The sequence below is a fragment of the Castor canadensis genome, chromosome 11, assembly GCF_047511655.1.
Source record: "Castor canadensis chromosome 11, mCasCan1.hap1v2, whole genome shotgun sequence".
Taxonomy (NCBI): Eukaryota; Metazoa; Chordata; class Mammalia; order Rodentia; family Castoridae; genus Castor; species Castor canadensis.
This window is the reverse complement of record NC_133396.1, coordinates 103,936,942-103,960,865: the sequence shown is the minus strand read 5'-3', so window position 1 is coordinate 103,960,865 and position 23,924 is coordinate 103,936,942.

Here is a 23,924-nt window from a genome sequence, read left to right as displayed (position 1 = left end):
TAAGGCAAGACTCAGAATGGTCAGGAAGGAGGCGACTTAAAAGGAGCCACCAGTGAGGTAGGAGAACATTCAGGAGTCTCTGGTGTCCAGGAATCCAGGTAAAGTGGGTGTTTGTTGATGAAAGGTGTGAGGAATTGTGCCAAAGGTTGCTGAGAGTCAAGTGTGGTAACACTCAGAGTGGCCCACCAGTCTTGGTCAGGTGGAGCTCACAGTGACTCCTTACAGCCAGCCGAGTCTGTAGACTTCACAAACATATTTAGAAGGGAATGAAAGTGGTTAAAATAAAAATATTAAAGGTATTGTCATTTGTCCTCCCAAATATGGAAAAGGCAAACATAATGAGTGTGATTTTTTAAAAAAGACTGGATTATCTCAGTAATTGTTGTCACATTTCAGCTATTACTGTAAAGGTTTTTTGATGAAAACAATCAAGATCAAAACAGGACAAAAGTGAGTGCTCTGGGCATGAATCCTTAATTTCTTTTATCTTCCTGAGAGTTTGGACAAGTCACTTTACTTCTCTCAGCCTTACTTTGTCATCTGCAAGCTGGATATTATGACCATGCTTGCCTCGTAAAAGTTCTTTGAGGGTTAATGAGATAATTCATGTCAAGGGTTGAGCCTCAGCACTAGAACATAGGCAGTGCTCATAAATGTTGACTGCCTGATATAGGCAACAGAGCACCAGGCCATGAGGAAGCACTAGGGCAGATGCCTGAGGTCTGCAAGGCTTATTGGATGCCTATAAGTATTTTGTCATAAGAGAGTTTGACTTTTGGGAGGAGAGCTCTAGGGGATGGATTTAAGCTGTTTCAAATAGGAATAGTTTGACTTCTTCCTTTCCTATTTGAATTCTTTTTATTTCTTCTTCCTGTCTTATTGCTCTAGCTAGGTAAATCAAGACGATACTGAACAAGAGTGGAGGGAGTGAACATCCTTTCCTTGCTCCTAACTTCAGAGGAAATGGTTTCAGTTTTTTCACACTCAGTGTGGTGTTGGCTATGGGCTTGTAACATATTGCCTGTATTTTATTGAGATATGTTCCCTCAATTCCTAGTTTCATCAGAGCTTTTATCATGAAAGGATATTGAATTTTCTTGAAGGCCTTTTCTTTATCTATTGAGATGATCATGTGGTTTTGTCTTTGCTTCTGTTAATACTGTGTGTATGACACTTAATGATTTGCTTATGTTGGACCATCGCTGCATCCCTGGGATGAAATCAACTTGATTGTGGTGTATGATCTTTTGATATGTTGTTGAAGTTGGTTTGTCAGTATTTTACTGAGGATTTTTGCATCCATGTTCATTAAAGAGATTTGCCTCTAATTCTCTTTTGTTTGTGTGTGTGTCCTTGTCTGGTTCTAGGATTATTTTCAGCAAAGTAGCAGGATACAAAATCAATTTGCAATAATCAGTGTCCTTTTTATGCAACAACAATGAACCAACTGAGAAAGAATACAGGAAAGAAATTCCATTTACAATAGCATCGAAAAAAAATACCTAGGAATGAACTTAACAAAGGAAGTGAAAGACCTCTACAATTAAAACTATAAACCACTGAGGAAAGAAATAGAAGACTTACTGAAGATGGAAAGATCTCCTGTGCTTATATGCTACCAAAACAATCTACATGTACAATGGACGCTTCATCAAAATTCCAATGACATTCATCACAGACATTGAAAAATCAGTCCTAAAAGTTCATTTGGAAGCACAAAAGACCACAAAAGCCAAGGCAATACTGAGCAAAAAGAGAAATGCTGGAGGTATTACAATACCTGAATTCAAACTATGCTACAAAGCCATAGCAATAAAAACAGCATGGTACTGGCACAGAAACAGACATGAATACTAGTGGTACAAAATAGAAGACCAAGATATGAATCCACCCAGTTATGCTCACCTTATTTTTGACAAAAGTATCCAAAACATATGATGGAGAAATAACAGCCTCTTTAACAAATGCTGCTGGGAAAATTGGATATCTGCATGTAGAAATCCAAACTTAGATCCATGCCTTTCAGCTTCTATAAGTATCAACTCAAAGTAGATTAAGAACCTTAATATAAGACCTGCAGCTTTGAAGCTAGTGCAGAAAAGATCAGGGAATGCACTGGAATTTATAGACATAAGCAATAATGTCCTAAATACAACAGAAATGGTTCAGCAACTAATAGAAAGGATTGACAAATAGGACTACTTGATACTAAAATCTTCTGCACAACAAAAGAAATGGTTACCATATTGAAGAAGCAGCCCACACAATGGGAAAAAAATCTTTGCAAGCTACACATCAAGTCAAGGGATTAATAACCAGAATATACAGGGGGCTCAAAAAATTAGCTTCCAAAAAATCAATGAAAGGGGCAAATGAACTGAACAGAACTTTTTCTTTTTCCCTTTTATTTTATTGTATTGTGCTGGGGAGGGGTACATATGGCATTTACAAAGGGTCTTACAATATATCAAATATATCATACTTGAATTCATCCCTTCCACCATTCTTCTTTATCCTCCTCTCCCCCCATTCCTGGAATAGATTCAACAGGTATCTTTTTTGCATTTACATTCATGTGTACACAGTATTTGCACCATATTCACCATCCTGCACCTTTTCCCCATCTCCTCCCTCCTCCCACTGGTATGAATCCCTCAAGGCAGGACCTGTTACTCCCACCTGTTCTCCAGTTTTGTGAAAGAAATGACATTATTCTGTTTATTTAATAGCTACATAGGGAATTTCCTTGTGGCACTCCCATGAATATATGTACTATTGCCTGATTTTGCTCGTTTCCTCTATTATACTTCTTTAGTCCCTTTTTTATGGCTGCTTCAACCACTTTAAAAGTTCAATATTCATTCTTGTATTGAGAGTACATCAACCATATTCACCTTAACTTCCTTTTTTTGACCTCCCTCTCTCATATATGACCTCCCATTAGCATTTCCTGTTTTTATAATATTGCTACATTTGTATTAGGTCAGTCTTTGTATATGAGAAAAAAATTGAGGCTTTTGGCCTTCTGAACCTGGCTAACTTCACATAAGATGAGGTTCTCCACTTCCATCCATTCACTTGCAAATGACAAAATTCCATTCTTCTTAATGGCTGAGTAGAATTCCATTATATATAAGTACCATGTTTTCTTAATCCATTCATCAGCAGTGGGGCATCTAGGCTCTTTCCATAGCTTAGCTATAGTTAATAATGCTGCAATACAAATGAGTGTGTATGTATGTTCATTGGAACCTGACTTACATTCTTTCAGGTATATCCCTAGAAGAGGAATTGTGGGATCATATGGCAGTTATATTTTAGTCTTTTGAGGAGGATCCCTACTGTTTTCCATAGTGGCTGTACTCATTTACATTCCCACCTTGAGTATATGAGAGTTCCTTTTTCTCCACATCCTCACCAATATTTGTTGTTGTTTGTGTTCTTGATGGTAGCCATTCTAATAGGAGTAAGGTGGAAACTTAATGTGGTTTTGATTTCCATTTTTTTTATGTCCAGGGATGTTGAACATTTCTTCCTTTTTAGCCATTTGGATTTATTTCTTTGAGAAAGTTCTGTTCAGTTCTTTTGCCCATCTCTTCATTGGGTCATTGGATATTTGGGAGTTTAGTTTTTTGAGCTCCCTGAATATTTTGGTTATCAAACCCTTGTTAGATTTATAGCTGGCAAAGAGTTTTTCCCATTCTGTGGGCAGCCTCTTCAATTTAGAGACCTATTTTTTGTTGTGCAGAAGCATTTTAATTTCATATAGTCCTATTTGTCAATACTTTCTTTTAGTTGCTGAGCCATTTGAGTTCTATTGAGGAAGTCATTGTCTATGCCTATTAATTCCAGTGTATTCCCTGCTCTTTCCTGCACCATCTTCAAAGTTGCAGTTCTTATATTGAGGTCCTTAATCCAAGTTTATACAAGCTGAAAGACATGGATCTAGTTTGAGTTTTCTGCATGCAGCTATCCAGTTTTCCCAGCAGCATTTGTTAAAGAGGCTGTCTTTTCTCCATCGTATGTTTTTACACCTTTGTCAAAAATCAATTGATTGGTGGATTCATATCTGGGTCTTCTATTCTGTTCCAGTAGTCTTCATGTTTAGTTTTGGGCCAGTACTATGCTGTTTTCATTGCTATGGCTCTGTAGTATGTTTGAAGTTGAGTATTGTGATGCCTCCAGCATTTCTCGTTTTCCTCAGTATTGCCTTGGCTCTTTGCGTTCTTTTTTGCTTCCAAATGAAGTTTAGGGTTAATATTTCAATGTCTGTGATGAATGCCATTGGAATTTTTATGGGAATCTCATTAAACATGTAGTTTGCTTTTGGTAATATAGCCATTTTCACTACATTGGTTCTACCAATCCATGTGCATAGGAGGTCATTCCATATTCTGTAGTCTACTTTGATTTCTTTCTTCAATAGTTTATTGTTTTCCTTGTAGAGATCTTTCACATGCTTTGCTAAGTTCATTCCTACATATTTTTTGAGGCTATCATAAATGGAATTATTTTGCTATATTCTTTCTCAATCTGTTCATTGTTGGTGATAGTAAAACTACTGATTTTTGTGGCTTGATTTTGTATCCTGCAACTTTGCTGAAACTTTGTGATGTCTAGGCGTTTTTTGGTGGAGTTTTTGGGCCTTTTAGGTATAAGATCATGTCATCTGCAAATGGGAATAGTTTGACCATTTCCTTTCCAATTTATATTCTTTTTATTTCTTATTCTGTTCTTATTGCTCTGGCCAGGAATTCCAAGACTTTGTTGAATAAGAGTAGAGAGAGTAGATACCCTTAAATTATTCCTAACATTAGATGAATGTTCTCAGTTTTTACCCATTTATTATCATGTTGGCTATAGGTTTGTCATATATAGCTTTTATTATGATGAAGTACATACCTTCTGTTCCCAGTTTCAATAGTGCTTTTATCAGGAAAGGATTTTGAATTTTATTGAAGGCTTTTTTCTGCATCTAGGGAAATGATAGTGTTGTTTTTGTCCTTGCTCTGTTAATATACTATATTACATTTAATGATTTGTGTATGTTGAATCACTCCTGCATCCCTGGGATGAAATCTACTTGATAGTGGTGTGTCAGAGCCAGCAGTGGGAACTTGCCTGTGTGAGTCAGCATCTGGCCTTGTGACAAAGCTCCAAGGAACTGGGGCAAAAGTCTCAGACCAAACTGTGCCTGTGTGAGTGTCAGCATCTGGCCTTGTGAGAAAGCTCCAAAGAACTGGGGCACAAGTCTCAGACCAGACCTTGCCTATATGAGTTGATATCTGGCCTTGTGAGAAAGCCAGAGGTTCAGAAAAACAGTGTTCAAGGTTTCCAGATGGCTTCGTGTCCTTCGGATGTAAATAAGAAAGTTATGTTGACCATGTGCTTCTCCTGCTTCTCTGTTCCCATTTTAAAGGAGACATAACAAAGAGTTAATTTTAACTGTGATTCCTTGTACTAATGTAACCTTGACACTTGGCATGCTTTTTCTGACCAAATGCTCTCTGTGTAAAAGGAGTTTATAAAAAGCAATGTATACTTCATAAAAGTGACTATTGAGCAGGACTCAGTAGTCCTCTCATCTTTTTACAGCTTCAGTCACCCAGGTTCCTCTGGTAAACGGAATTACAGTGGTGTATGATTTTTTTTGATATGCTGATGAATTCATTTTGCCAATATGTTATTGAGGATTTCCACATTTATGTCATTAAAGAAATTGGCCTGTAATTCCCTCTTTTTTTGATGTGTCCTTGTCCAGTTTAGGGATGAGTGTAATACTGGTTTCATGGAATGAGTTTGACAGTGTTCTTTCCCTTTCTATTTCATGGAAAAGTTTGAGGAATATTGGTGTTAGTTCTTCTTTAAAGGTTTGGTAGAACTCAGCAGTGAAATTGTCAGGTCCTGGACTTTTTTCAGGAGACGCTTTATTGCTGCTTCAATTTCATTTCATGTTATAGATCTGTTTGGGTGATTAATATGTCTTGGTTCAATTTTCGATGGTCATATGTATCCAGAAATTTGTCCATTTCTTCTATATTTTTCCAGTTTAATTGAATTCTTATGGCCAGCATGAGCAGGTCCCCTTGACCTCACTGAAGAGTGATTGGGGGTTGAGAAAAAAGACACAAAACAGACATGTAGAGAAAGTTGGGATCAGGTGGGTCCAACACTCCTGATGGGAGGTGCTGACGACACCCTTCACTTCCAAGAACATTTATTTATGCAACATGTATGGGAAAGTGGGATGAAATGCAGGTTGAGTTCTCATGGGTCCAGTCATGTAGGCAGCAGGAACAGTGCAGCTGTGGTATGTTGTTATTTACTACAGACTATCCTGACTAGATCACCATGTCCAGTTTTTCTTGTAAGGCAGCCTTGCTGAACCTTGCCTCCCTTTGGCTGGGTCCATGCCCTTTGACAGAGCTGAGCTGATACCTCAGTCTCCTCTCTTGCAAGGCAACATTGCTGAACCTTGCTCACTTCCTTCATACTGGGAACTTGCCTTCTCAACACAAAGGACCTTTGACCTGGCCTTGTTCATGTCAAAGTTTCTTCTCAGTCTATTTAGTTACTGGCCTCCCACAGGTTATCAAACTAGTTCTTGATGATTTCCTTTGTGTTTGTTATTATCTCCCCTTTTTCATTTCTAATCTTATTAATCTGAACCTTTTTCAGATTAATAAGTCAAATTTGCCAGGAGTTCATCCATCTTGTTTATCTTTTCAAAGAATCAGCTTTTTGTTTCATTGATTCTTTGTATTTTTGTTGTTGCTTTTATTTCTTTGATTTCAGCCCTTATTTTTATTGTTTTCCTCTTGCTGCTAGTTTTGGGTTTAGCTTGCTCTTGTTTTGCTAGGAGTTTGAGATATAGCATTAGGTCATTTATTTGAGATCTTTCTGTGTTTTTAACATGTGCACTCATGTCTATAAACTTCCCCTTAGGACTGCCTTTGGTGTGTCCCATAAATTCTGAGAGATTGTGTTTCATTCTCATTAAGTTCTAGGAACTTTTTGATTTCTTTCCTTATTTCTTCAATGACCCCCTCATCATAGAGCAACTTGTTGTTCAGCCTCCTATTGTTTGAATATTTTCTCCAGTTTCTTTTGTTGTTGAATTCTTGTTTTATTGCTTGTGTTCAGATAGTGTGCAGAAGGTTATTTCAATTTTCTTACAGTCATTAGGACTTGTGGACTTGCCTTATAACCTAAAATGTGGTCTATTTGGGAGAAGGTTCCATGGGCTGCTGAGAAAAATATATATTGTGCTGTTGTAGGATGGAATAGACTGTAGACCTCTGTCAGGTCCATTAGATTTATGATATCATTCAATTTTAAAATTTTTTGTTGATTTTTTTTTTCTGGATGATGAGTGTAAAGCAAGAGAGTTTATTGAGTTAGAAAAGTATAAAGGGGAAGAGTAGAGTCCCCAGAGATGGGAGGAGGTTCCAAGAGAGGTTATTGGAGAAGGGATGTACTCTGAGGTTTTTATACATTCTCTGCAGGGCATTGCTCAATCTTTATGATAATGAAGAGTGCAGAAAGCAGCATTTTGGTTAACTGTGCCTACAATGTTCTTATTGGTCAGTCCTGATCCTCACATGTCTTTCCTGCCTTTCCTTCCTTCCACCCTCCAGGGTCACAGGGAAGTCAATGGAGGTTTCCATGGGCCCTTCTGTCTTTTTCCCACCTCTGAAGAAGTAGCCCTAACTACTTTAGGGAAAAGGGGTGTTGATTGTTCATTGGCTACTGCAAGGTAGAAAGGGGCATCTGTAGGAGATGGCAGTCAGGGTGTTCTCACAGAGGCCTATGTAAAGGTCTCCAGTAGATGAAGGCTCTTATTTGAGGCTCCTATTTTTATTTTAAACTTAAGAGGTGACAAAGGAAATTTAGTTGCCAGGTTGCCAGGACCAGGACCAGGAGACATCCAGTTATTCTTTACTAAGAGAAATCAAACAGAAATTAGTGACAACCATCCTTTAAAGTAAAGGATGTTTTTCATATGTGGAGAAAACCAATAGGATTTTTAGGCAGAATAATATAAACATTAAGGAAAATGTATAAAGTCTACTGAAAACACCTGCCATTTATAGAACCACTATAGTCAATTGATAGCTGCCAGTTTGTAATCCTTGCTTTGCATTAGGCCTTGGAGTATATTGTCTCTGGTAAGAAAAAGCTGTGCGGTCTTTATGATGGACTTTTACAGGGGTGACATAAATCACTCTGTTTATTTTACCTTCCAAGAGGCCCATACATCTGTATCCATATCTGTTTCCATTAAGCGTAGACATAATTGCCCTAGAGCCATGAGAATTGTAGTATGCATACAAGCCTAAATATCTCTCCCCAGTGCAGGGGGTGGACTCTCTGGCATAATTAGGAAGGCATGTGTGAAAAGAGAGACATCCCATTTATAACCCAAAGGCTGAGAGAATTATCTGGTTAAAAGCTTTCCTGACATACCCTTTTCAGTTATTTGGCGGGTAGAGAAGTCCAGATTTTGAGAGAAATGCTGAATATTTCCTCCTTATTAAGGAGGAAATTTATGGGCATTTCTTCCACATTTAAAATTGCCTGATGTTTTAGTTTGGAGATGTCAGTCCAAATATTTGGAGCTAATTGACAACACCTTGGGTCCCCTCAATCCTGTTGCTGAGCCACTCTGGAGGGGTCTTGCCCCAGAGACCTTTACCACTGGGGACAGTCAGACTTACAATGGTCTTAGCTGTAGATGGGACAGGGTTTTGTAAGCTAAATTTTCTTGAATTGTATTTTATAACTACATTTAAAGCAGGTTCAACTGGATGGAGGGTGTGAATTCAACTATGATGTATTGGAAAACTTTTGCAAATGTCACAATACCCCCAGCACAAAAATACAACATTAATAAGATAATAAGGAAGAAAAAAAAACCACAGTGGCATTCTGGCACAGCAACTAGTAGTAGATATTTTCTCACAGAGGGGGTAGGGACAATGAACTATTGCTTAGATTCTGATATGTTCCTCCTAGACTGCCTACTGTATAGGGAATGAGGTTAGTGTCTTTCCTGCTCCTCTATAATTTTCCCTTGCCAGAAGGTCTAGGGGAAGGAAAGGGTAGACAGAGTAGAATCCTTACCATAACAGAGTGGTCAGAAGTCCACTGCCACTCCAAGTTGTCAGCAGACCCAGAGGTACATTTAAGTAGTCAGAGAGTCCAGCCCAGGGCAGAGCCATCTCTGGTAGGGGAAGTTCTTCTGTCACTGTGTTGGGGTGGGATTGGAAGAGTTTAATGATAGATGCCATTGTCATTAGCAGGGCACCCACTGGCTCTGAAACCACTGGGGGGGGGGGAAGCTCCCACTGCTTATTGGAGCTGGTGATCTCAAATGATTGTGGTACCAGAATGGGACTGCTCTCTCTGAAACAACCCCCATGCAGGAGTGAGGGCTTCTGTCTCATCACACACTGGTCTTGTCTCTTTTGTTTGGGAAGGTACATGGGAGCATATGAGAAGCTGTAGCAGGGAGGAAGATCAGAAAAGAGTCAGACAAGTCTGTGTCCTGATAATGTAGCAGGGTGAAGTGATGGCATAGCAGATAGATAAAACTTTAAAAATCTAAATGTGAAGAAGGTTACACAACATATTGTTCTCCTGTGTGTGTGGAAGAAGCCCCCCTTCCACCTCTCCTCCAAAATCCCTACCCCTCTGTGTCTGTCTTGACATCTGATAATGGGATGAAATGGGTGGAAATCAGAGTAAAAACACTCCCTTGGAGTGTATGGCTAAGAATTTTAAAAAGGGATTTAATGGAGACTGTAGAATTAAGCTAACTCCTAACAAGCTTAAGGCCCTTTGTGAAATAGATTGCCTGCTTTTGGTATAGGGTGGCTCCCAAGAGGGTCACTAGATAAAACAGTGGTTAATGAAGTTTAGAGGGATCCTGGGCACCCAGATCAATTTCCCTATATTGACTGTTGGCAGGACGGTCCTCAGCCAGCCCACATGGCTAAGACCCTGTCTGGAAGAGGCTTGTAGGATTATGGTAGTTATGGTGTCTGCCACTTCCCAGTGTAGAGAGAAAACAAAGGAGTCTATATTGGCTGAGGAGCTGAGAAAATGCCACCACACTGTATGCCATTTTATCCACCTCTCCACCACATTCCACACCCTCTCCTTCTGAAGGTGCACACAAAAGTTTTCATCAGTCGAGATCAGGAGGCTAAATGGAAGGCCAATAGGAAGATGAAAAGGAAAGTGGACTTATTGCAGCAGCCCTTGCTAAACAGTCAGATGAGTCCCAGAGAGCTAATTCAGTCAGAAGCAGAGGAAATCTGTCACCCCAAGGATGGTAAGAAATGCCCCCAGATCACCCCTGCCTTAGGGAGAAACTAGGGCAAAAATCAATGTGCCTACTGTTGTCAGGAAGGCCACTGAAGATGAAGGTCGTCAATGGGCCAGGGACTCCCAAAGTCCCCCCAGACCAGAGGCTGAGGCCAGGGTGTTAAGGGAAAATATCAGCTCACCTTCAGGGGATCCAGGCCTTGAGAGGAAAATATTGTCAGTCTGGCAAACCTGCAAGGCTAGGAGGAGGAATAGGAAGGACCAGGCTCCATTTTACTGGGCCCCCAGGAGACAATGGTCCAAATGAAAATAGGGGGCCATCCCATTGATCATGAGGTGGATATGGCTGCAGACTACTCAGTTGTGACCCAACCAGTGGGTCCTCTTTCCAAAAGGCATATAACTATTATCAGGGCTACAAGGAACTGGACATGCCACCCCTTCTTAGTGTCCAGACAATGCAATCTTGAGAGTAGTGAAGTAAGGCATGAATTCCTTTATCTCCCCAATTGCCCTGTGGGCCTGATGGGCAGGAACTTATTTATGCAAACTGAGGACACAGAAAACTTTTGATTCTGATGATACTGCAGTATCATCAGATACTGAGGACCTGAGGCAGACTCTAATCCTCATGGTTGCACAAGAAGAGAAATGGCAGCTCTATCAAGATTCCAGGTGTATGGGCTGGAGATAACCCCCAAGTCTGGCCCAAAATGTGTGCTGAGTGTGGTGGAACTAAAGCCAGGAGCCACCCCTATCAGCCCAAAACAGTACTTCATCCACAGCAAGGCCCCAGTCAGAATTCAAAAACACTTTGCAGACTCCTAAAATATGGGATTCTCTGACCTTGCCAGTCATCCTGGAACACCCTTATGACTAGTCCAGAAACCAGGGGGACTAAGGATTTCAGGACAGTTCAGGACCTCTGGGCAGTAAATGCAGCAACTGTCACTTTGAACCCATAGTCCCTAATCCATATGTGATTTTAGGACTTGTCCCTGCTAAGGCAAAATTTTTTTTAACTGCCTAGATCTTAAGGAGGCATTTTTCCACATCCACCTGACCCCACAGAGCCAGCCTATTTTTGCCTTCCAATGGGAAAATTCCAATACTGGGAAAAAGGGGCAACTAGCTTGGACTTGGTTGCCACAAGTTTCCAAAACTTCACCCACTCTTTTAGGAACTGTTTTGGCATCTGACCTCAAGTCCTTCTCAGACAACCAGCATGGCTGCACAATTCTCCAATATGTAGATGACATCCTTCTGGTTAGACCAACTCAGGAGGGCTGTGTGGTAGGGACTCACCTTCTCTTTTCTCTTTTATGGGAGGCAGGATACAGTCTCTAGGAAAAAGACCCAGATTTGCCAAAACACTGTCAAATACCTCAGCTTTCATCCATCTTAGGGGCAATGCAGGCTTAGCCCTGAGAGGAAACTGGCTGTCTTTTCCATCCAACCAGAAAAATTAGAGTTTTGGGGAGCTGCAGTTTTCTGCTGAATCTGGGTCCCTAAGTATTCCCTCTTGGCCAGACTCCTCTATGAAGCCACAAAGTGGGAAAAATGGGAAACTTTAATATGGGGAAAGAACAAGAGAATGCCTTTAAAGAAATCAAGAAGGCACTCACAAATGCCTTTGCTTTAGGCCTGCCAGATGTGATGAAGCCCTTTTTCTTGTATATCCATGAGTGAAAGGGAACAGCTATTGGGGTCTCGATTCAGCTACTAGGCTCCTGGCACCATCCAGTGGCTTAATTGTCAAAACAACTTGATGCCATTTCCTGGTGTTGGCCACCTTGATTGCGTGCCTTAGCAGCCACTGCTGCACTGGTATGGTAATAGAGGCAGAAAAGCTTACCTTAGGACATAACTTAGAGTCTGGCTTCCCCATTCTGTCCTGAGACTCATGGAGTATAAGGGAAATGATTGGCTGACTTACTCTTGGATGGTCAAATACCAGAGTATGCTATGTGAAAACCCATGCATCTGGCTGAGGTTGTTAAGGTTCTAAACCCAGTCACCCTATTGCCAGTTGACTCAGGGCCCCCTGGAGCATGACTGCTTAGAGGTTATGGATGTGGTTTTCTCATACCCCTCAGATCTAACCAATCAGCCTATCAGCAATCCAGACATTGAATGTTTCACAAGTGGTAGCATTTTTGTCTGGGATGGCACACACTTTGTGAGATATGCAGTAGTATCCCTGGATGCTGTCACTGAAGCATGTCCACTGTCAGCTGGGACCTCTGCACAAAAGGCTAAGCTTATCGCCCATATGTGGGCACTCCAGCTCACTGCAGGAGTACAGGTAAACATCTATACACACTCTAAGTATGCCTTTACCACTATTCATGTCCATGGAGCCTTATATAAAGAAAAGGGGCTCATTAACTTGGGAAGAAAGAATGTTAAGTATGGACAAGAAATCTTGGAGTTGCTAAAAAATGTATGGGCCCCTAAGTTGGTGGCAGTTACACTCTGCTGAGGGCTCCAAATGAGATGCCACAATTGCCTGGGGATACCAGAAAGCTGACAAGGAGGTCAAACAAGTGGCCCTCATGAGGAGACCGACCCCAACTGTCCTGACTGCTGCCTTGTTTCCATGCTCCTTAACTGAATGGGACCCATGGTACACACCACAAGAAGAGGCTTGTTTTAAGACTGAGGAGGGAAATTTTCTATCAGATAGATGTTGGAAGTTTGCTGATGGCTGCATTGCCATACCTGAGTCACTGGCCTCAACATTTTTCAAGCAGTTTTATGAGGGAACTCAGTCAGGGTCAACAGCCCTCAAGACCACCCTGGCCCCAGCATTTTTATGTCCCCATGCTCTTCAGGATAAATAAGTAAGGCAGTATGTGAAACTTGCAGCCTATGTGCCAAAAATAACCCCAGACAAGGGTCAAGAGCACCTCCCCAGGTGTAGAGCATTGTTGGAACTCCTGTTGAAAACTTGATTGTGGACTTCACTGAAATGCTGCAAGCTTGAAGAAACAAATATCTGTTGGTGTTTGTCTGTACCCTCTCAGGATGAGTGGAATCCTTCCCCATGTGGACTGAAAAGGCCCAAGAAGTGGTCTTTTTTCTGCTAAAGGAAATCATCACTTGGTTTGGAATATCTGTTCTATTGGGTTGGATAATGGGCTAGCCTTTGGGGCCGTGATTGTACAGCTGATGGCTAAGGGCTTAGGAATCCCCTGGAAGTTGCATACAGCCTACAACCTCCAGAGTTTAGGAAAAGTGGAATACATGAATAGAACCCTTAAATTACATTTGGGAAAACTGTGTCAGGAGATCCACCCACAGTGAGACCAATTACTACCCATAGCACTACTGAGGATTAGGTCTAGTCCCACAAAGTGGACAGGGCTCTCACCCTTTGAAGTTTTTTATGGTCACCCATTCCCCCTTAGTCAAGGGCATAACAGGGGACCTTAAGGGAATAGATGACCTCACCTTGAGGCAACAGATGCAGGCCCTCAGGTTGACTCTCTCAAAGATCATTGACTGGGTCTAGGAGGGATTTCCCGTCAGCTTGACCATTCCCATGCATGCTTACAGGCCAGGGGATGGCCTGGGTAAAGGAATAGAATGTCCAACCATTAAAGCCCCATTGGAGAGGCCCTTTTGTTGTTATATTGTCTACCTCTACCACAGTTAAAGTAGCAGAGATTGCTCCTTGGATTCAGCACAGCCGAGTAAAACCAGCCTCTTTTGAGTGGCAATGCATGCCTGATCTGGCTTCACCATGCAATATCACCCTCCGGAATGCCTCTGATCCTTTTTTGGCAAGACTCTACTTCCCAGGAGAAAACAGGCCTTCCCACAACAGCCCTGCTGTAGTCACTCTGGAAGCTGACTAGTCTATGCACTGTAGAAAGTTGAGGTGTATTTTCTTCTCTCTCCAAGGATGTGTCTTTTCCATGTTTTCCTTTTATTGAATTTAATCAGTCCATTTCTTGGAACCCACAGATCTCAAACTGAGATGTATGTATGCATACTACTTGGGCAGGAAGTGTTGTCACCAGGACTTTGCTTTTCCATACTTACTACTCTTGTGCAGGCACTGTCATTGGGTCGTGCACCCTCAAACGTACCATCTGTTCAGTGTGCTCCCATGATAATCAGCATGTCTTCTTCAACCCCACCAACAGCCTTCAGGAGCAATGGTTGGAGGTCTGGCGATTAGATGGTGCTGTCTGTGGGGGAATTAGGGACTTCATTAACCACATCCAGGTGTTCAATTCTGATAAGCCAGTGTCAGTGTTTTTTGATGTATGTGCAGTCATAGACCAGGGTGGATGTGGAGGTATAGGCTGTGGCTCTGTAGGCCTAGCTACCCTGGGAGAGAGCCTATATGTTAAATGGTAAATACATGTGCCTGGACCTATGCAGTAGGTCATGTGGTAGTGCAGGTTGACATTATTGCACTTACTGGATTTCTGTCTCATGGGCTACTTGGCAGAGAGTAGGACACTTGGCTGTCCTCCACAAGGGAAAATCTACATCACACTGTACCCTCGGCAATTGTAATCCTCTAAGTTTTACTGTACGTAAGCCCTCAGATTGGGAACAGGGACATACAGTTGGTATAAAGATAAATGGAAAGGGTATGATCCTGGGACCCTATTTGTCCTCAAGTTGGTAACTATCAACCATGAGAATTCCTCTTATCAAGTCTTTCATTCCTTTTATGAGGAAATGAAAAGTGAGTTCCTTATTCTGACAAGACCAAAAACTTGTTCCTCTCATTGGCTAAGTCTATAGCCCAGACACTTTATATCACTTCATGCTATGTTTGTGAAGGAACCAACATGGGAGACTACTGTCCACTGGAAGCAAGGGAGTTAGAACCATGGGTGCTGTGTAATGAGGTTGCCTTCCTCAATCACAGGAAAAGCATCTGGGTCCTAAAACTTCTATCATTAGAAATTACTGTATCTCCTGCCCAAAAGGACAGTTCTCTACACCAGTAGGGGATTTAACTTGTTTAGGACAAAAGTTTTACAATGACATGGCCCAAATGACCCAATTGTGGGGAGCTCCAAACCACACAGAGCAACAGCCTACCCGCTGGCCAACTTTTCTAATCTCCAGAAGGGTTGGAACAACCTTACCACAAATATAGACTGGTGGGTGTCCAGGAGCTGTACTGAATCTGTGGAAAACAAGCTTATATGGTGCTACCTAGCAGCTGGTTTGGGTCTTGTGTACTAGGCTCAATCAGGCCATCCTTCTTCTTGCTTCCCCTCAGACAAGGTGAAAAACTGGGAGTCCCCACATCTGAAGAAAAGTAGCCAAAAGTGGGTGCCTTACAAATTGGCAATTGGAAAGATAATGAATGGCCTCCCAAGTGAATCATCCAGTACTATGGTCCTGCCACTTGGACAGAAGATGGGTCCTGGGGCTATCGCACCCCTATATATATGCTCAACTGCATCATAAGGCTGCAGGCTGTTGTTGAAATTATAACTAGTGAAACCACAAGAGCTCTCAATTTGCTGTCAAAACAAGCACTAAAATGTGCAATGCTGTCTATCAAAACCGCTTAGTTCTACACAATCTTGCTTCTGAGGGAGGAGTTTGTGGAAAATTTAACTTAAGCAACTGCTGTTTACAGATTGATGATGAAGGGAAGGTCATAGAAGAAATCACAGACAGGATGAGAAAGGTTGCCCATGTCCCTGTCCAGACTTGGAGAGGATGGGATCGCAATGACCTCTTTGGAGGATGGTTCTCTGCCTTGGGCAGATAGAAAACCCTGATGGGGCAATGGGCCTTGTCCTGGGAGCATGCTTAATATTACTCTGCCTGCTTCCCCTGGTAGTGTGGTCTATCAGGACCAATATGGAGGCCATTATAGAAAGGAAAATGGCTGCAAATGTAATGATGCTATGGATATACAAACCTCTAGATCAAGATGATGCTCTTTGACCCTAGGTGGGTATGAGCAGCAAAGGGGGGAAATAATGTAGCAGGCAGAAGGACCAGAAAAGAAACAGACAAGTCTGTGTTCTGATAGTGTAGCAGGGGGAAAAGGATGGCATAACAGAGAGAGATAAAACTTAAAGAATCTCAATGTGAAGATGGTCACGTAGCACTGGGGGAATGAAGTAGCCAATAGAGTTGCATGCAACCATATATGGGTTAAACTTTGCTTTTGCTTTCGTAACCTGCTTGCAAGCATGTTTAAGGTAAGCCCCCTTTGTTCTTGGGGCTCAGCCTTGGGACTTGAGTCCTTTGATACTGTGCTGGCACAATAAAACATTGCTTCCTGCTGAACTGCCTCAGTGTCCTGTGTCTCTGGAGTTTCCCATAATAAAGCTACAACCCTGGGGCAAACATTTATTTAGCCACGTCATGGTTTATTCTGATGAATGTGTGAAGTAACTGCATTTCTTCTTTTGTGACCTGTTTGTTCCTCTTCCCTGGACAGAAGGATATCATTTATTCTGCTTATCTACTTGCTTAAGCTTGGTGGCAAGCCTTTCTGGTGAGTGAAGGATTTCCAGTGTGCATGGGCAGGTGCATTACTAATGCACATCTACATTTCTCCATCACTGTGAATGGGTTTCAGTGACTCATATTTTTAAGTGAAGAAGTGAGCTGCTGCAAGAATAGTCATCCTCAGGTGTTTCCTATCCTCCAGGACAGTTTTATTTTGTATAGAAAATGCAGTTACAAGAAGGGGCCCCACTGACATTCTGGTCATGTAGCAAAGCCAACCAGTTCAGAAGGGATGTAGGGGATCCCGGGGAAGGAATTCCTGGCAGAATAGAAGCATTTGTTGCAGAATTCCAGTGACTGCACTTGGAATATATGCAAGGCACCAGTTACTAAATCCAGAAACTGTCTGACATCTGTGTGTTTTCTTATTGTTCTCATATACTCACTTGCTTGGATAGGTTTGGGAATTTGTCAAGAGCCACTAATGTAATCAGTGAAAAGTGAGACTCAGACCTAATTCTGGCTAGTGCTAGAACCAAGCTTTCCAGGACATCTGGCCTGGGCACTGGCTCATCCAGAAAGGGCTGAACAGTCTGAAAGTCAGCACAGAGCCCTGCAGGAGTGAGTGTCCCTTAAGAACTATATTTGCAGTGGGAAACAGGAAGTCAGGTGTTCCTGAACATGGAGAAGTATTTTACCCCACATCCATCTCCGTCTCCTTGATAATGAAGAGCTTGTTAATGAGAATAGAGTTGCTTTGTACGTAACATAGCTGACCCCGACAAGGATGTGCTCTGTTATAAGTGTCTTCTTTACAATAATATTATAATATCATATACAGTAATATATCAATAATTGTATGTCATGAATATTAAATTAATATAACAAAATTGTATAGAAATATATAGCATATACAATGATTAATATGATAAAATGTCTTTTGTTATAAGCTTAGCATGTTTACTTATTCTTTACTTAATTTTGTCACAAGTGCATCACCAGGAGTCTGACTACTATTAAATATTGTAAAAATTAAGAGGTGTGGACCTGAAGTGCTAGGACATGACTATGGGTTTCACAATATCCCTCTGAGAGGTTAAGGGTCTTGAGGGAAATTGGTCAGTAATCCCATAAACAGGGTTGAGAAGATACGGCTATGTGGGAACTACTGAGGGGTACAAGAGCTAGAAGTTGAGTGCCATTTATCAGGATCTGTGAAAGTGGGGACAGGAGCAAGGGGTAGACTAGGTTAAGGGCAAAGACACTTAACCAGCTCACTCTCTTCCTGTGAGATTGAAAATGTGCTCTTGATTCTCACTAGAATCCCAGCTCCCTTCCTCTCTAACTACATCTCTTGTTTCCTCCCTGGAGGACATTTGCTTTCTGGGCAATTCTAGAGTAGCCACTAGGTGAAATCATTGCTTGACTGTGGCTCAGAGTTATCTGTCTTAAAATGAGAAGAGAGGAAGTGGTGGGTGTGGCACTGCTGCATGTTGTGCTGTACTAGCTGCTTTTTCACTTCTTAATTTAGTTCACCCAACAATCCTGAAAAGGAGGACTTACTTCATTTTGCAGAGGAGGCAATGGAGGTTCTGCTGACGATGATAGCTTAGTGGTAGAAGTGGGGATGGAATCAATGTTCATCTGGGTTCCAAGTCCTGTCTCCAAGCAGGCTGAGGTCCCAAGGAAAGGTTCTCTGTGCTCTCAGACTAGACAGTTTTGTGGGGAGGTATAGAGTGGGGACCTCAGTTGAGTCTCACCAGGGGACAACCTACTGATGGAGGAGGATGACCAAAGAGTAACTAAATCTTACCCATGGTTATTGAAGAGAAGAGATACAACTTAAGGTGGAAATCAATACAGTTAAAAATCATTCTTCTCAATCCCATAGGAGAGCAACAGTATGCTTTTCCCCCTCCTTTGGAAGAGCCAGCCTTTTCCTCCTGATAAAGTAGGTGGCAGGTGTTTAGGGACCTTGATGTGTGAAAAATTTGTCCTGCATATTTCAACAATAGATTCACCTGAAGACAGTAGTGTAGTGGAGCCAGCTGGATTGAATTGTGAGAACTGGTTTTGTGCGTCTCTTCCCAATTCTATTTTTAGTATCAGGATGTTAATTTTTCATGAAGTTTGTAGCTTGAAATCAGCCTTAGTGGGGGTATTTACAGCACAGAATTGGCAAGTGCAAGAAACCAAGGCTTTTCCCTCCTGAAAAGGCCTGCTAACCAGCACTTGCTAACAGTTACCTGTACTTCAGTGCCCATGGGTAGAAGGAGGTTCACAGACCTGAGTATATCCCGTGAATTTCTTACTCCTATCTCATACCTGCTTTGGGGCCTGACTAGAATTATTTCACAAATTCAATTATTATTTCTGTGTCTCTCTCATTTTTTGTTGTTGAGGGCAGAAAGTGAATTTGAGAAGTACAGCATATGAATAGTGTGTCAACTCTGGAAAGCAAGATGGCTGATCCTGAAATTTGGGCCCATAGTTGTCATGGAATTGTGTTTGTGACCTAAGAAAGTAGGGCACCACACAGGATTGAGGGGACCTGTGGTGTCTGTCAGAGAAGGATGGCTTAGATAATGTAAGATGGTGGTGCTGTGAACTGTCTCAGGGCCTTAGACTGCAACAGATGGTGACCAGTACCGGAAAGATATGCCCTGGCAATGCAGAAGCACAGGTGTGCCTAGTAAATATTTGCTGACTAGAAACCAGTTCAGGCTGCTGCATAGGTTGTTTACTTGAAAGCTGTTGGCATTGTGCAGGATCTTCAGAGGCTGGGTTGAAGCTACAGATACTAACTCTCAGGTGCTGACCCCATACTTGTACCTGTTCACAAGGTACAAGTGGGCCTTGCATAAGAGGGGATCAACAGTATGCAAAGTATGCTTGAGAGCCCATAGTCTAGGATTCTAATTCTTTCTGGAGCAGGTCAGGGTCAGCTGACCATTTGAGGGGCCATCTGAGCTGTATGTGGATGAGTTAGCAGACAAGTGACAGGGGCTGTCAGGGAAATGTCTTACTCCAGAGATGGGGAGAAGGTAGGGGGATAATGGGGTCTATGTCAAAAGTCTACAGGGAATGGAATGGATTCCCATAAGGGGGGGTTATTTTCCCAATGAACAGCTCCTGCTGGGTCACCCTCTTCCATTTGTGTCCCATCAGGAGAGGTCTAAAATTCTGTGGGCTCATTCTGGGACAGTGGGTGTAGGTGTGGACCTGCAGAACCACCCAGTAACTCTTGTCTAAGTCCTTAGGCTGGATAGAGGTTGTGCTGTTTTGAGATATGTCTTCCCGTACTTGACAGAGATGCTAAGAACCATGGACTGAAGAACCACTCAGGAAATCAGTGTGGCTGGACTCCTATTTCTCTAGAAAGAAAGTGCAGCAAAGCTCAAGAGAGTCTAGTAGAAAGGTACCTCTTGGATGTGGCTGTGGTGTGAGTGTAGCCTACACATTGAGGTTGGGCAGGAGCCCTGGGAGGGTGTGTGGTATGAGATTGAGCCTTCTCCACCAGTGGGGCCTTCTCTAGGTTTAAAAGTTAATGGAGCTGGTTGCTGGTGGTTCAGGTTTGTAACTCTATCTACTCAGGAGGCATAAATTAGGAGGATTGTGGTTCGAAGCCAGCTAGGGCAAATAGCTTGTGAGACCCTGTCTCAAAAATACCCAACCCAAAAAAGAGCTAGCAGAGTGTCTCAGATGGCAGAGTGCCTGCATAGCAATCATGAGGCCTTGAATTCAAACCCCAGTACCAGCAACACACACACACACAAAGATGATGAAATAATGGACAGGATGCTTAAGACTATAATGGAAAGACCTCATGAGACTCCTGTGGAGGACAGTGTTTACTGACTCAGAGAGGCTGGCAAGACTCACATAAGATGAGGCTTTTGGCTTCTTAGTCCAGTAGCCCTTGTAGGTCTGGGCTGGAGAATGGAGCTCAAGGCATAGGCCTGTTGGTGGCACACTGAGTTCAGGGGGAGGGGAGTGTGGTTGACCTAAGGCTGCTGAGATGCATCCACAGGCTTGGAATCATCTTCTGGGGCTGGTGTGAGGATGGGAAATGCTGCCTAGAACAGGCCTGGCTTCCCTTCCCTTCAGTGTGTTTTCTCAGATTCTCTTTTTCTAATAGATGAAGGATCTTAGGGATTTTAGTTAGGATCCCTGCAAACAGAGTTGAGAAGATGTAGACATAGGTAATTTCTGATGAGTGCAAGAGTCAGAAAGGTGACAATTATCAGGGCCTTGGAAGTCAGGGCGGGAGGGTTGGGGGAAGTTATGAGCAAGGTAAAGAGCAACAGACCCTTTTCTCTTTTTCCTAGTATAAGGCATTGAACCCATGGTCAAGTGCTCTACCACTTCAGCTATGCCCCCATGCTGGTAACACATCTTCATGACTGTTTTTCTATTGAGATAGAAACCATTATACCCACTTTCCAAATGTGGAAATGGAGATTTAGAATAGTGTCTTAAATTGTCTAGTGTCAAACAGACAATATTTGACCAAGCTTGGATTTGAACCTATCATTTTGATTGCCATCTTAGTGTGCCATGGACAGGGAAGTGCAAGGTCAGGAACACATCCTAGCTGTGCAGCACCTGTCCCAGCAAAATAGGTGCCCTGCACTTTGTCACAGTTATGGTAACCAAGGTGTCAAGATGAAGGTGCTAGCAGGCTTGGTGGTCTGGTTCATTCTCTATCCCTCAGATGGAAGGAAACCTATGTACATACATGGAGAAATTTTAAGTTCTCCATTAGCGCAAGAGATGAAAAAACTGGGTGAGGTCTCTTCATAAAGGGCCTTAATCATTTATGAGGAAGGTGCTCTTATGGCCCAATCACCTCTTAAATGTGCTATCTCTTAATATCACATTGGTAGCACCTGAATTTTGGAGGACACACACTTAAACCACAGCAGTGCTTTTCCATGTTTGTCAATACTATGTTGATTTGCCCCTGTGACAGCAAGAGCATGATAGTCACAGATAGTGAGACTAAAAAGGAACTTGGAAGACAAGTATTTTCAGATTGAGGATCTCAGGGAAATTGGAAGGCAGGAAACCAAAGGCTCTCAATAGGTAATGGAGGTATGCAATTTTGAGGCCTTTTAACATCTCTTGTTCTTCCTGGACCTACATCTCCCTGAACTCTGTGTTTCTTTGCTATCTGGCACCGGGGGGGAAACACATACTTCTACAGCCATCTTTTACTTCCCCAAACATTATGAATATAGGCCGTTGGGGATAATAAACTCATCGAGATTTCCATGGTGGCCATGTGTCCTTATGTGCATGTTGTGCCTTAATTCAGGATGCCTGGATGTCTAAATGAGATTACACATCTGGGGTTTTAGTAAATCTCTAGTACACTGGCAGCCAGGAGTATGTATCGGCTGAATCCCAGTGTGCCTAGATTATAGTCTCATGCTTGCTTCCCTCTTTGTAGGCTCTGCTTTCCATCCCTCTGATTCAAAATGAAATAGTTACCAAAGAAGAAATTCTTTTAACAGAGCTATAGGGACATAGCAGTAGTGGTATCATGACTGTGGATCCTCATCACCCTGAGGTGACATTTTGTTTCCCTGTGAAAGTCTCTGACTCATGGACTGTCTCAGGAAATAATTTTCCAACTGCTTGGCAGGACAGGAGAGTCAGGTCATGGTAAATGTTGTCTTCCTTGGGATGCTGCAGAGCAGCATGAAGTGAGAGCACAATCTGTTACCAGGGGACTTACTTGAGTCAACAGAGTGGGAGGAGGGAACAGCTTTCATTCTGGGGATTTCTAGAGTTTGCTGTCAGGGGTTCAGACCTGCAACTTGATTAGCGTGTGACCTTTTTATAAGTTATAGAGCCCCTCTATGACTTGGGGGTCAGGAAGAATTTAATATGACACAAAAATGAGGCCACAAAGACTTTAGGCAGGAAGAGGCCTAAGGTTTGGGACCACAGTTACCAAGTCATGGAGTAGCAGACTTGGCAGAATTCTTGTCCTGCTGACAGCAGTCAGACTAAGTAAACAATCACCAACCAGTTGGTTGTGCTGTTCTTATCATATGTAACTGGAATAAGCAAATAAGTATTTTACATTAGCCTCCCTCCTGCTTTTTCTTTGTCCATAAACCCAGACCTCTCAGATCCTACTGGAGCACAGCAAAAACTTATGACTCTTGGACTCTTGGGTGACCAGTCTTACTTTTCTTTTCTTTTTCTGCATTGTTGGGGAGGAACACAGGGCCTTGCCCATGCTGGGCTTGCTTACTACTGAGCAACTCCCCTAGTCCTCCAGCATGTTGTTGGCTTGTGTTTATCATCTTGTCTCTTAGGTTGGCAGGTGTTGCTTTCCTAAAATGGATTAATGCTCAGTGCCCTGACTCCCTGTGTGCAGGACTGTGACCGTCCTGAAGATCTAGCCTGGGATTGAAGTGGTACCTGCTCCTCCAGAGTAGAGGGATGGATAACATTCAGATGTCATGCAGTGCCCAGGGCTGGACAAAATGGCCAGTGCCAGAGTGTCAGTTGGAGGTGGTGAGCTTGAGGCTGCTGGCCTGTGACAGGAGTGTGGGTTCTCTTCCTTTACTCTGTGTGGCAAGACAGGACTGGAAGAGGCTTAAAGATTCTTAAAGGAATGCTGCTTGGAGCCCGCTGGTGTGGGAGGCTTATCTTTCCCTAAATATACGCAGAGGAGGACTAGCATTAATGGTAGTTGAGTGTCATTTTGCTAAGGGCAAAGGTAAATGCATATATTTGCATGGGAGATGTGGGAGTTAATGCTCTCAATAAAAGCCTTGTATGTTTTTTTTTTTAACATAGGTTCTTCTTTAGGCAACTGACAGTTGAAGCTCTTGGAAATTCAAAACAGACATTTCCCTTATCGAAAGGGGTAGTGACTGAACTCAGGAGGACATAGTCCAGGTTTCCAGTAAGAGTATGATTTCTTTGCCTGGCCACAGGCTCCCATCTGGGAGTGGGAGTGCCCAGAGCAGAGCTGTTAGCCCAGAGAAGCAGGTGGGTGAAGATGGGAATGGGAAGTTTTATCAGTAGCCAGGCTACTGTAGGGAGGGAAGTTGTCAACAGGAGGTCAGGCACATCCTAGAGCCAGGATGTTTATCCATATGTTCTGTAATTACTCATTACAGAATGTATTG